General features: G+C 40.5%; 1 long non-coding RNA gene across 1 annotated transcript in view; it reads left to right on the top strand.

Annotated features, from left to right (window-relative positions):
- Positions 1-12813, top strand: part of LOC112989464 (uncharacterized) — a 43188-nt gene extending 30375 nt beyond the window's left edge. Inside the window, exons 6-7 of the long non-coding RNA XR_010388564.1 lie at positions 11863-11969; positions 12270-12813. This is a non-coding gene — a long non-coding RNA (uncharacterized LOC112989464). The remainder of the gene's footprint in view (positions 1-11862; positions 11970-12269) is intronic.
- The last annotated feature ends 1057 nt before the right edge of the window (positions 12814-13870 follow it).

Here is a 13870-nt window from a genome sequence, read left to right as displayed (position 1 = left end):
GGATGTTTATATTTATTTCTAAATCATAGAAGAAAATGCTAAGCCCTAAAACATGATTCAGTGACGATTCTCCAGTAGTTATTACTTTGTTAGATCTGTCAGCTCTTAATCCATTTAATATGTTTTATCGATATTGTGTTGTGCTAATTTTCATAATTGGAATGTCATACAGCATTAAGTCAAATGCTCTCCACGAATATATTACACCATTACTGTTATCAGCCAAACTTCTGTCTCATCAAGCAATTCAATAAATTTACTTTACAAGATCTATTCACCATAAAAATGTGTTGACTGATACTAATTATATTCTTGTACTTTAATTCTTTATTAATTTAATTTTATTACAGCTTTACCATTTTATTACCTGGAAGTAACGTCAGGCTAACTACCCATTACCTCTCTGAGTCATCCTGCTAGCCTTTGTTATTATTGGCACAACATTAGCACTTTTCCAGTCAAATGGAATTTCCCTGGAATGCCTTAATTTATGAAAAATAAACATTATTAGTTCTAAGGCCTTCTTAGTCTTAGTTCTTAAGTGTAAGGTAGATGGATGGGCTGATATGAAAGTGTTTATTTCTAGTATCTGTTGTATAACATCCTGCTTGGTTACTAAGGGACTGGAAAATACTTCATCATCATCATGTGACATAAGAACATCTTTCCAAATATGGAATAGAAATATTTCTAAAAATTTCTGCCTCTCTTGCATCACTATTAAAAAAACTATTAACTTCCATTTGGCAAAGAATGTATATTATTGGAGTATTACTGTAGTCTTGATACACTTCTTTAAAATTTTTCAAGTTATATTGGTGCTGTCCACTATGGACTTTCCCCTAACGTTTCTAGCTTGCCTTATCAACTTTTGTCCTTTGTAACTCCTAATTCATGTGGATTATTATTGTTTCTCTTCATTTATTATATAATGCTTTTTATTACTAACTGCTGCTCACACTTGCGCAGTGAAGCAGGGGACAGGTTTTTCTAGCTGAAATTGCCCTCTTCCTTGACTGTGGAATTACAGCTTCTTGACCATCCTAAGAATTTGTCTTAAAGAACCTTCTCACTTCTGACTTTCCCACAATCCATTTCAATCCTCATTTTCGTTACTATTTTAGGATACTAAGTTGCAAATTACTGATAACTGTTAACACAGGTACCATACTCACGGCTTTACGTGGGAGTGCCTCCCTCATCTGTCCTACTCATTCTGTCCTTTCAGTGTTGTTTTTTTTACATTTAAATCAGGTGAATCATTGCACCATGTCCGCTAATATCAGCTGCATCAAATTCTTTTGCATGCTTGATAATTTCATATTCTCTTGTTTATCATCTCTTCCAGTATCAATATGTAAGGGCCTCAAAAGTGTAATATTTTAATATTCTTTGCTATGTGGATTCAGTTTCTTCAGGTAAAGTTTGAGTGTGTGCTGTCTTTGCCTTCTTACCAACTTTCTCAAGTGTTGCTACTTTACTATTCTTTTGCTTACTCCCACTTGCATCCACATCAGTGAGGTCCTCATACCTCTAAGATGCAGGGCGTCTTGTTCATATACTGCCCTTCTCCTATCTATTACAGACTGATGTTCATCCAGCCTTCAGTATCACACTATGCCAAGAGTTCACGTCATACCTCCTGCGTTTGCTGTTTCTGTGTGAGCCACACAGTGCATCACAGGAGAGGACACAGAGGGGGTAGCACTCGCACCGTCCCCTTTCCTACAGTTCTTCAGAGAGGTCGGATTACCACGGTGAGTGGGTTTCATGAAAGCCCTGTTAGTGACATCTACCCAAGTCATCCACTCGTTTATATGTGGTATCCACTAGACCGTACGTACTCTGAGGATAATGTCACCTATTCCAGAAGAGATACTGCAAAAAGGAGATTTCTCATATATTTTATCACAATATAAGTCCTCTATGCGAACTTTTCCCCAACATTTCTTTCACCCCAGTGAACCAGCAGAAACCAGAAGTAAATGTTTCTGTTGGCTTCATGCAGCAGGTCCTCTTTTATTTTTGTGCATTCTGCCTCTGCGACTCCAACTTCTGTGTGACTGTAGGACTTACCTTCTTTTTATCCTAAACTTTGCTGAGTTCTTCTTTCTTGTTTTAGAGTGGGGAATAGTAAATTCTGTGGTATGATATGAGGGACATTGAAGGAACTATAGCATCTAGGTGATTTGTTAGTGATGTTAAAGACTGCTGTCCAGAAGTAGAGCACACTGCATATTTTGCAGTGAGCATTCAAATTTGATCAGCATTCAGAAACAATAGCCAGTTGCACGTGATAAAGAAAAATGTGCACGTGATAAAGAAAAAAACCTTGCTTTAGTATTTTAAATCAAATGCCTTCCAAGGGCAGGGCCATTAGTGCAATTCTCCCATCTGACTTCCTGTTTCCTTCCTGAAAGAAAATTACATTTTCTCTCACTGCAGACTCTCCTATCTGCAGCAAGTACTCCCAGCAAAAATAGTGTGTTTTCTTAATACCTGTATGTTATACTAAAAACTTGATTTTTTTCTACTTTAGTAATGGTCCTGCTTAGACCTTCCAGTTAGGAGAGACTGAAGAGGAGACTGGAAGTACAAAAAAATTATTTCTTTCTGTAGGGTTTCCTATCTAGAGAATAAAAATAGCAATATATGATGAGCAGTCAGGAAAGGACTGCAGACAAAATTCAGATGCACCTACTCCTTCATGGGCTTGTCATCTGTCTTTCACTTAAGGAAGGAGAGGAACATTAAGCAAAAGAAACTAGAACATACAAAGGATTTAAAACCCAGGCTTTTGTTTTCTTAATTCCTAGTTATTTTGTACTCCGTTAAAGTGGCCATCATATTATACAGATTTTACATGACGTTTTCCAGTGATATAAATTCAAAACACTGTGGTACCTGAGTGTCACACATTTTACACTGTGGTCTTGAAATGATTTGTCCAGATCATTTTGCTAAAGAAATGTTTAGATGAGTATGTAAGAACATTTATTTCCCTGCTGAATACAGATTGTAGAAGTACTTACTGTAAAAGCAAATAGAGCTCTACAGCAGTGTTACACTTGACATGATAAATGCAGAAAGAGTCACAGTGACAGTGCAGAAAGAATCAGTGACTGAGCCACAGGCTTTTTGAATCCAAACTTGTTTCAATCTTCTGAAAGAGAAAATGAAATTGTCACATGGTTGCTGATTACATAGTGACTGAATTGTTTCTAACTACGTGTGCTTTGGGAGATAGGCTCTGCAGCTGGAAAATCCCCAGCATGTGACTGGTACAGCTGTATTTGAGAGCGGGATCAAGGTTTACTGCAGACCTGAGTATTTCACCGTGTTACATCTGTACCTGTGGGTGTCAGCCTGTTGCAGCATCCAAGTGGCTGCCAGTCATTCCTGGTGTTTCAGAATTTGCATCAGCATTTGAACATGCTCAGAGCTGCTTGTGCTACTCTGCTGCTGACAAAGCAATGGGGAAATAGACTCCCAATTGCAGTGAAGAAGGAAATTTCTGTGTAAGTATGAACAGAGTATCTTTAGGCTGTCTGTATTTGTGCCACCCTGCCAAAGGACGTAACTAAATGGTTAGGAAAATGGAAAGCTGTGACTTCTGCTTTTCTTCAAGCTGTTTCATGCTTATACATTTCAGTCCTCTTTTTTTGTTCCCTCCACCTGTGGCATATTGTCAGCAATTAGGATGATGACTTGTTTGTGATAGGAGCCCTTTGTTACTTCTTGGTACAGTGCCAAGGATAATAGTACCTGATTCCTTCTGAGCGTTATAAGATTTGTTGAAATATAAATCTATGGTTTCAGCTAACGCCTCATGGGTTGACTCATTCTGACCCATTGCACTCTCGAGCGTCAAAGTGTTAAGCACCCGGTCGCGCAAACTGGTGCCACAGTCATGTGGGAAAAGGGAGATGCCCTTCCGTGGCTTTGGAGTGACCCACAGTAGTGTTGCGAAACAGGCATCTAGCTCACATGGTTGAAAGTCTTGATCGTTAATAATTGCTAATCATCTCTGCGTTGACTTTTCCTCTTCAGTTGTCAAACTTTTCCACAGTTCTGCCTCTCCCTGGAGATTCTCGAACACACTGCGGACTTCGCAGCTCCTCCCAGTTATGACTGTGTAGCACGTCCTGGTAATAAGCAGGCAGCCCCATGCTGTTGCAAGAAACCACCTCTCTGAGTTTTTAGGGTGCCACCTATATGGTCCCTAGAATATCACGATCCATGGCCAGAGCGAGCTACTAAGAAATAATTGATTAGATTAAAAAAAGAGGGGAGAAAGAAGTTGCATTGAAGCACCACTTTACAGTGTCTTATATACCGTGAGAAAAATGCACTATTTTTCACAATTGGTAAAATATTCGCAGGATGATGTCGCTTGAAAATACATTTAGCCTTTGCTTCTCTGAATTATTTTGCATTTCTTTACATGTAGGATATCCTGAAAGAGCCCATTATGACTCTGATCTTTCTCCTCCATCTCAACTCTACTGATCTTGGGTTTGGATAATGAAGATGCTGTTTCAATCTTTTGCCAAAGCTTTGCAAAGCATTTAAAAAGTTTTCCTCTTCACGTGTATCACCTTGTGGTTTTCGTGACCAAGTGGGGGGTTTCCCCCAATATTTAATTAATTATTTCAAAATGTCTTATTGGGCAAGATATTACTAGTAGGTGCTTAAGAGAATTTTGGTCTAGTGTTTCATTTTATGCCTGCAATCTTACACACATTGTGGTGCAAACATCTGGGGACAAATGCTGTAACATATTAACCTCACTTTCCCTAATTTTAAGTGTAAACCAAGTTCACAGACAAAATTTAACGTTTGTGTCCAGGATTGCCTGTGCTCCACGTTACATTGTAAGTGAGAGAAAGGAAAGATCATTTTACAAATAAATGTCATTTTTTAAATGTAGCACTACAGTCTGTATCTACAGATTGGTATATTCTTCATGCTTATACTATTGTTTCCTTTTATAATATTTTTTAAAAATTATATCTTTACGAGGCCCTATAGGGACCTGATATTTCAAAAGTCTAAGTATTCGGTGCTCTCACTCATTTCATCGTGAAGGGCAACCTATGGTTTAGCTGATTTGGTTGATTAGTCATAGGATAGCGAAAGATGACACAAATGTTTGATAGAGCACATAGTAAGGGTAAGCACAACAGCAAAGAAAAATCATGAGATGAGCTATTATTATTACCATAGTGTGTTGGTTCTTAATTGCTATATGTTATATATATTTATATGTATACTTGAGGAAGTAGTCAGATGAAAGGTCACAACTGCTTTCTGAAAGCGGATGAGTCACGTGCTGATTCACTGTATGCAGGCACCGTGTGCTCAACATATTTGTATTGGACATTCCTGTATTAGCTTCCCATCTGTTCCACTGGGACCTAACTTAAAAGAGACCAGTTGGGGTGCAGATCAATTAAACAGAAATAGTGTTGTAATACAGCCTCATGGACTTGAATTGAAAGTTATATAGTTCTTTTAAGTTCCACAGGTGAGTTATCATTCAGTCCAAATGCAGGCCTCATCACCAAAGTCTGAGAGATGGAATTCAGATATACAAATATTTGCATGACAAAAGTAGGATGTGGGAAGCATGCCCATTGCTTCAAGTCATGAGATGGAGGATGCACTCCGTTCACTGGTTGCTGTGATTGTATGCAAGTGTCCCCATAGCCGGGGGACATGTTTCCACTCCAGATTCGTGCTAGGTTATGTAAGATGAAAGTGGGGCTGGGGGCCTCTCTGACAGCCCGTGTAACCCAGAGCAGCTCTCTCTCTTGCTTTCCTGTCACTGGCCGTAGGTATGGGAAGGCTCCCACAGCTGGAGTTTGAGGAGGGCAGGCAGGGAAAACCTCATGTCCCAGAAAACAATCTGAAGTAAAATAGCTACCGAAGATTGTAATGAGGATGGTGGAGGAGTGGGGTTTTTTTAAGACTGCCCAGGACAAAGTTGACACGTTTCTAAATGCTGCAGTCGGCTCAGTCATTTGGCTAACATGACAGATCTGTAGTGCTTGTTCTGTTACAACCAAATTATATAATGTGGAAGGATTTAGCCAACCTCACATGCTTCAGCATAGTGTGATAGGTCATTTGACAGTATGAGGAACACAATATGGTAATAGGAAAATCTCCCCCCCCCCCGCCGCTTTTTCCTTTTTGCAGAAAACAGAGAATTTCATGCTTGCGAAAAGGCATCGTGCTAGCAGTTCAGGGAAGTGACACACTCTATGCCCAGCACAGATACAGTATGTACTGTACCACATGCAGGCTTTCCTGATGCTATCTTCACAGCATCTCAGTTCCCACATGGAAATGCAGCCTTCAGGGCTGAAAAAGCTGTTCAGGCCAGCTCAGGCATTTCAACCATTGTTATTAAACCTTCTTGCTAAGACTAACAGAGCATTAAAACTAAATGGAGAATTCCCTATAACTTCAGCCAGAGCAAACAGAAGTCCAAGCTATTACTACTGATGCAAAGCATCCTGCTGTGAACACCCATCTGCTGGAGAGTTGAGAGATCTTTTACTTGAGGCAACCAATTTACTTCACCTAAATCACAGTCCAAATCTTTAAAACTGGGTATTGCAGACTCAGGCGTAGCTATGATATTAAAAGGAGGCTGCATGTACATTAAACTGTCATGTGACTGAGTACTACTACTTAGAGTGAAATAGAGAGAGACCTGTTAGTGACCCCAGTGAATCTGCTTTAAAGTACTTGGAAGCCAAATGCATACGTAGGATCCTATCTAGCAACGTACTGCTAAACTTCTATATGAGACTCTGTATGAAAGCTAAGCAATTTCTTTGGTATTTTTCTGGACTGAGGCCTCTGAATTCTTCTAACGAAGAGTATAATTGCAGCTCCTCTGACCTTTAGGTGGCTTAATGTAGGCATCCAAGCCAGAGAGCTGTACATTGTACTGAGGGAGTTCTGGTTTGGCTTTCTCTTACTACACCTACAACTGGAATGCCAGCCTGGTGCGCTCAGCAATGAAAATAAACCCCAGCAGAACAAAGGGAAGCACTGCTGGACACAAGGGTCCGGTATAACTTTGGCACTGTACCTTTGCTCTTATAATGCCGTCCTGGAGATTTCTTTTTCAGCTAAAATAAACTGTTTTTAACTAATTTTCAGCCTTTCCTCTTCAGGTGATATAAGATTAGTTTATATGGAATTGAACAAATTTCAGAAGTTTTGCAATGCACATCTTTGGAATTACCCTACAACATGTCTGTTCATTATTGCTTCATTCTAGCAGACACTGGGTTTTTTGCAGCTAAAAGAAGCTTTGAAAAGTAGTTTTTCAATATGAAGTGACAGAAATGGGAAGGGAGAGAAGCATGCCACTGTAAGATTTTATCCTAATGTGTATAATTACTTACCATTGAATGTGCATGGATTATGAAATATAGCATCTTGAACACAGTTTTATCCCCTCCTAATAGGCACAGAGCTTGTCTCTTTCTGAGATCAAAATGTACAATATTCAAGGGGAAAAAATAACAACTACTGATTCCCCTTACATTTGTTTCTGCAATTACTTGTATAAATTCTCTTCCCCTATGACCAATTTAAGCTGCTTGTACTGTATGTAATTTTATCCAAGGGAAGATGCAGATGGATTAAAGATATGTATTTGTGTGGCTGAATATTCCATTATTAAATATTTCCCCTTATTTTATGTAGTTTTATGTTAAAAAATGTATGTTTTAAAAAACAATCAAGCAGTTGCCACCAAATCTAAACAAGAGTGAGCGCAGGCTTATTGGGTGTTGGAACAATTTGGGCTAACAGGAAATACTAAGTAGTCTTGGGAGTTGGGAAGTATGTATGCAGAGGAAAAAAGCTGAGTTTGAGAAGTAAAAAGAAGAACCACAGCGTGAAGCATATCTTGGTTAAGCTCAGAGGAAAGCTGAGCAAGAGCTCTTGAGCTAGCATCCTGTTTTACAAGCTGGGGGCACCGAACAAGTAAAGCCGTCTCATTTGTTTGATTCTTGCACAGCTGGAAAATACCTGACTCCATAAAAGGTGTTGTTAGTTTTATCTTGAAAGCATAGCTGATAAGTAGATTGAAAACTAAACAAAGGGTAAAGTCAGTTCTTGTTTCTGCCTTTGCTCTGTGGGAGGTTTCTACCCCTTCAGCTAGACACAAGTACTCAAACAGGTCGAGTACCTGTATTTGGCACAGCAGAGAGGCTGAAACTGTGGTGAAGAGTGCAGTGGGATGGATGCCGCCATCAGGAGCCTCCTAAAAGGGAGCTGGCATCGATGCGGAGAGTTTCTGTGCTCTCGGCAGCAGAGCTGCTTTAGAAGATTCCCACTCCTGCCCTGGCCACTCATTCCTGTCCCCCGGTTGTAGCAAACGCTGATCCAACAACTTGTGCAGCTACGCTGTGACTGATGAGGTGGGAAGACCAGTTCGCAGGGTGGAAATGGGCAACAGGCATGAGAGGGGGGGATGTCTTAAAATGATAAATTAATACTAATGATTAAAACTAATAATTAAAACTAATTTTTTTTTTGTGAAACTGGGAATAATTATCACCATTTCCGAGTAAAATTCTGTACCAGTATCTTTCAACTGGAAAGGCCTCCAGAATCCTGCATTTTTTCTAGGTGCTCAGGGCAAAAATGTTAAGAGCTGACCATTTCAGATGGCACCAAAGTTAAATATGCTTCAGTAGTGATTAATGATCAGGTTCAGCTTTCACTGGGGCTGTGGTTTCACAAATGCCTCTTTTGGCAGTAATGCCATCCACTAGCTGTTCATGCTTACTTGCTTCCCACCCTTGCCCACATACTCACTTTTGCCGATATAACAGTTTCTGTGACTGCGCAGTGAATTGGGTCAGCAAATGAATCTTTTTTTTTTTTTAATCTTTTTTCCTGTGTTATTTTCCTCAATACAGTTCATCATGTGCCCATACAAGAGGTTGTCTTGGCACAAATAAGGTTGTGGTATAAGGTGGGAATAAGCTGGAGGGAACAAGGTGTTAAAGCCAACACCGTTGCTGAAAGAGGTGTTTGTAAAAATACATCTTGTTTTGGTGCAGAGCATCAGGAAAGAGGGCATAACTAACCTCATAGGGAATTGCTGAGTTACAGATGGTCACTGTTGCTCGGAACAGAGGCCTGTGGACCTCATTCAGAGCCCTCTTTTCTGTGATAGACTGAAGAGAAACCTGATTGCCTCTGAACTCTGGAATAATGTTCTATGCTAGATTGGAATGGATGGAGCTTTGTTTACTGATAGAAGAAAAACACTGATATTTTCTGTATGTTGTCCTTCAGTGCAGTCATCTCATGGTGCTTTTCTTCATTGTGTCCTGGGCAGTGCTGCAGCAGGAGATGCTGCAAATGGTGCTGCATCATCATGCTGCACAGATGTGTATCCCTTCCAGGTGCTCTCCTCAAGTTCTGCTCTTCCTTGTGCTGTAAATCAGCACTCATGGACTTCAGTGGCCAGGCAGACACAGGCGTGTTCACTTCTTTCCTGTGTATCTCACAACTTACTCAGGACTGTGGTTCCCGCAGGGAAGGAGGTTCCCTGCCTTCCTTTATCCAAGCATAGTGTAGCTCTTTATCCACTGCTTTCTACTTATAATTCTCACAGCTATGTAAGCATCTTCTCATTTCATACACAGAAAAATATATACAGAGAGTTGGAGCAACTTGAGCAAGATCATAGCTTGGTTTCTGTCAGGGTGTGGAATAGTTAAGTAGCTTAAATAGCTCTCCTCACTTCAGGTCACTGCCCAAGTCATCTGCATCATAGCAGGGGACCATTCCTCCTACCAGCTTATGTTGCTTATTTTTGTATGTGCTTGTTATGTTTCTATCATGTGTATTTTTCATTAATTTGTGCAAAGTAATTTGGTCATTAAATAAAGTTAATGAGAGACAAGAAGTTCTGCCTTATGTGGTAAGGAAATGTCTGCCTGCATCTCTCGTTGCACACCAAAGGCAATGCTCGCCTGTAACACTTCTATTCCAGGCCTAAGCTCTTCCTGTGCAGTTATTGCCCAAAGACACAGTGCTGTCATTGTACAGTGCAGATAGATACCTGCTAAATGTCTTTGTGAAACTGTTAAGTTCACTTCACCTGGGCCATAAGGGAGGAGGCTCATCTCAGACTCAGAAATCGGAGGCAACTTCTACATTGAAGGCAACGGCTTGTGCCAGAAACATAAATGGGATCAGAACTGGGTCCTAGTTCTTTCCTAGTTTTCTCTGGAAATGAGAAGGCAAAGATATTAAAGAACAAATAACAATAAATGTCCCCTGACATCTCCTTTATTAACTCCAATTTTATTATAAAAGCTCTTTGGTCCCTTCGGTTCTCAACAGGTCAGCTGCTGAAGTCTTTCTCCAGTTTTCACTCAGTTCTCAGCTGGGCAACTTCCCATCAAAGCTGATGCCCTGTTGCCCAAGTAAGAGCAACAGTGAAAAGAAGACAGCATTTTAAGATGTGCCAAGCAGTGGTGTGACGAGCCTTTCTGCATTTCCCCTAACCCCCAGCGCAAGGCAGGAGCGCAGACCATCACCTCAGACTGGCCCTCCTGCCCCGCGCTGGCGGCATGTGCGCTCCCTGCCCTGCTGGTGGGTCAATGCTCCTAGCTGCATCCCAGGACATCAGTAATGTGCCATTTCTTTCTGCCTCCCCGCTTTGCTGCACCGAGTCCTCTGTCTGCAGGTTCTCGCCTCTCTGAGCAGGGCTGGGCATGAGCGGCCTTTGCCGAGCGCGGTGTTTGCGGTTGGTTACCTTACACTGTCCTCTAGTGGAAAAACAGCCTGCTGTGCAGCGGCGTCTCGGACACCTCCTCCTCTGTGCTGTTCACTCGGTGATACTAGTCATGAAGATCCATCTTCCCTTCAAAAGGTTGCTTAACGATCACAACAGCTTTTAGAAAGAAGTTTTTAACAGAGGAGCTTTGTAGCAAGCTGCACAGGCAGTTCTGGACTGTGACAGTGGTACCTTGCTGGCATAATTCATTTTCAGGCTTAGTTTTAAGTTTTGTTCGGCTGCCTTACCCGTACTTATGTGTTGTTCCTCGACCTTATGCGTGGAAGCATACTTGCTGGAAAAGTAAGCCACCTTGAGTCATGAGATCTGAGCTACCACTCCGTTTCAAGTGTGAAGCTCCAGTAACGTTTTGGATGTCATTTTTCCCTGCCATTTTCCATATGGAGAATGAAGTGATGATAATAGCTAACAGTGTCTGAGGGCTGCTGAAGGAAACAGGGCCCTCCATGCAAAGACTGCACTGTCTTAAAAACAGCAATACATTGCCCAGTACAATAGGCAATGGTACCTGTTTGGGAGGATCCTGTCTCAGAAGTGTGTATTTTTTACATTTTTGCAAAAAATCAGAGTGAGCTCTTACCATACGTAGCTCAGCATTTTTAGAACCGCACAGAATAGTGAGTATTTACACAGATAGTGAATAGTTATCCAGTACCACAGATTCCAAAGCAAGATGAAGGCTGAGGAAAAAATCAGATTTCAAATGTTCTTTACTTCTCATATAATTAGAATATGTAGAATATTAGAATATTAGCTATGTTTTGTTAATACATTTGGACTTAAATTATTAAATTATTGTTTAGCATTTAATCGGTTATTGATTTAACTTTAAATAAAAAAAATTAATTCTTTTTAAATAACTAGAAAGTAATATTAATATATAAATGCTGTCTGGAATCCACATAACTGTAATGATGTACAGGACTAGGTCATAACTCCACCAATTACCCAGTTCCTAACTGATTTCTCTTTTAAAAGAAAAAAACTCACATGCATTTTTCTCCACTCTTCCACAGAAAGAAGCATAGTTCTCCCAAGAAACTGAGTACCAAGTCCAGCCAGTGTCACTTTTTTTCCTCAGTGGAGTCTGAGGGACTTTTGATCTCCAGAGAAAAGCGATTCGGTAAGAGTTCATGATTTTCATGAGTCCAGACTGATGAAAAGATGACACTGTACAAATGAAAAATCAGCATTCAGTTTGGGGCCATCTGTTGCCCGATTATACCATTAACTCTCAGGAGAGTTTTCATCTAAGATCTCTTTACCAGAAAAAGCCACTTCTGACTAGTAGTTGCAGCTCAGAGCGATTCAGTTTTGTTTGTTTAACCATGCACACTGATTGCCCTGTGGCCTTCAGGAGAGATCACTAAGAATTCGGTTGCTATCACTTATGGCAACTCAAAATCTGCCTGTTACTCTGTAGGTAAAGCTGCCTCATGGAAGACTACGCCCAGCATCAATATTCTGAACATCCTGCTGAACTGCACGACCTTTACATGAGTGCAAGAGCCAGGCTTGGAATGTGCAATGACTTTGCATCACCAAATTGTTATCTAACAAGACATTGCTATAATGTTATTCTGACATACCATAGACTAGCCCTTAAAATGGATGCCAGATTTGTTTCTGCTAATGTCTGACTATGTCGACAATTTGGCTGGCTTTTGCGAATGGGCAAAAAGCCTGGGATTTGCCTGTAAGTGCTTTGAAGCAGAAGTGCTTTTGTCTCTCTGGTCTCTGAGACCACTATTCAAGACTTGGCAGGTGGACAAATCCTCAGCTTAGGTCATTTGAGTGGGAGACTTGAACAATTAATTTAACCCTGCTCAAAGCTAATTTGGGGCAGAAGGAGTGGCAGATGTCTGATAGATGGGCTACAGCTGAATGTGTTACAAAGTATTGCTGTAATTGCATCAGTGAAGGGTTTGCTGTGGAGGAAGTAAAAATAATGCAAGTTCTGTGATTTGTCAGAAAACCCACATTCTTCTGTGCCTGCGCTAAGTCTGTGCTAAGTTACTGTTTCCTTCAATGGCTTGCTTTGTGTATAACACAGCTTTCCAGCATCCTACAGGTTCTTAAGACACTGAAGTGTTGCTTAGACTTTAACTCATGTGTGGTCCAGCACACAAGACCCTGTTTAGCTAAAAACATTAGTTTGAGTAAACATCCCTTCCCAGTCTTGTCAAGGCATGATGCTTGCTGACAACTGACCTTCTACTGCTAATGAGGCTTGAGATGAAGCTGTGTATCTCAGATGAATGCCATGGGCCGCCACCTGCATAAGTGAACTGTAGATAATGTTCACCAACAGCTGTTATTGGTTGATCCATACATATATATGACAAGATATTGAAACCAGATAGCCCTCATATAGTCAGTAGGGAGAATGTGCACTCCTAAATTAGGTGTTCTGAATTGCCTCTTGGGCTCTGCTGATTACGGATGCTGTCTGGGCACCTAAGTTAGATCCCTAAGGTTAGACAGCCTCAACAGCTCTGCCTTACAACTAGTCCAAGATGCACCCTCTTTTAAAAAAGGATTTCAAAATGAAAATAGGTCTGCAGCATATCTAATAATATTCCAAATTCCATCTGTTCTGCCTTGCTTCGGCACCGCCTTTAAAAACAGAAGAAGAAAAGTAATATTTTGATAAAATATTTAAAGATCCAGAGCTTTGTCCAAAGCCAAGTAGTAAAGAGGCTCCACTTGATTTTCAGAACTTAGTATTTTGATTTCAGCTTTGGATTTCTATTGATGTATCTCTGTTGCTTCAGTGGATGCCCTCTGGCTTTACAGTGATATCAAATATGATTTAAAATCATAACGGAAAATTAGTCAGTCACACAAACGTTACATGCAGAAGAATTCCATGAATATATTGGCTTATAGCCTTTCTGAAAGTAGATTTGAATGGTGTTAGTGATTGAAATCAAGTCCAGTGGACAGTTGGTAGTCAAGAAATGTTATATTTAATTCAAGCACAGAATTAACCTTGATACAAAAAGTATACCAAGCAACTTTTAC

The sequence above is a fragment of the Dromaius novaehollandiae genome, chromosome 3 (assembly GCF_036370855.1).
Source record: "Dromaius novaehollandiae isolate bDroNov1 chromosome 3, bDroNov1.hap1, whole genome shotgun sequence".
In the NCBI taxonomy this organism is placed as follows: Eukaryota; Metazoa; Chordata; class Aves; order Casuariiformes; family Dromaiidae; genus Dromaius; species Dromaius novaehollandiae.
This window is presented reverse-complemented; position numbering and strand designations above follow the sequence as displayed.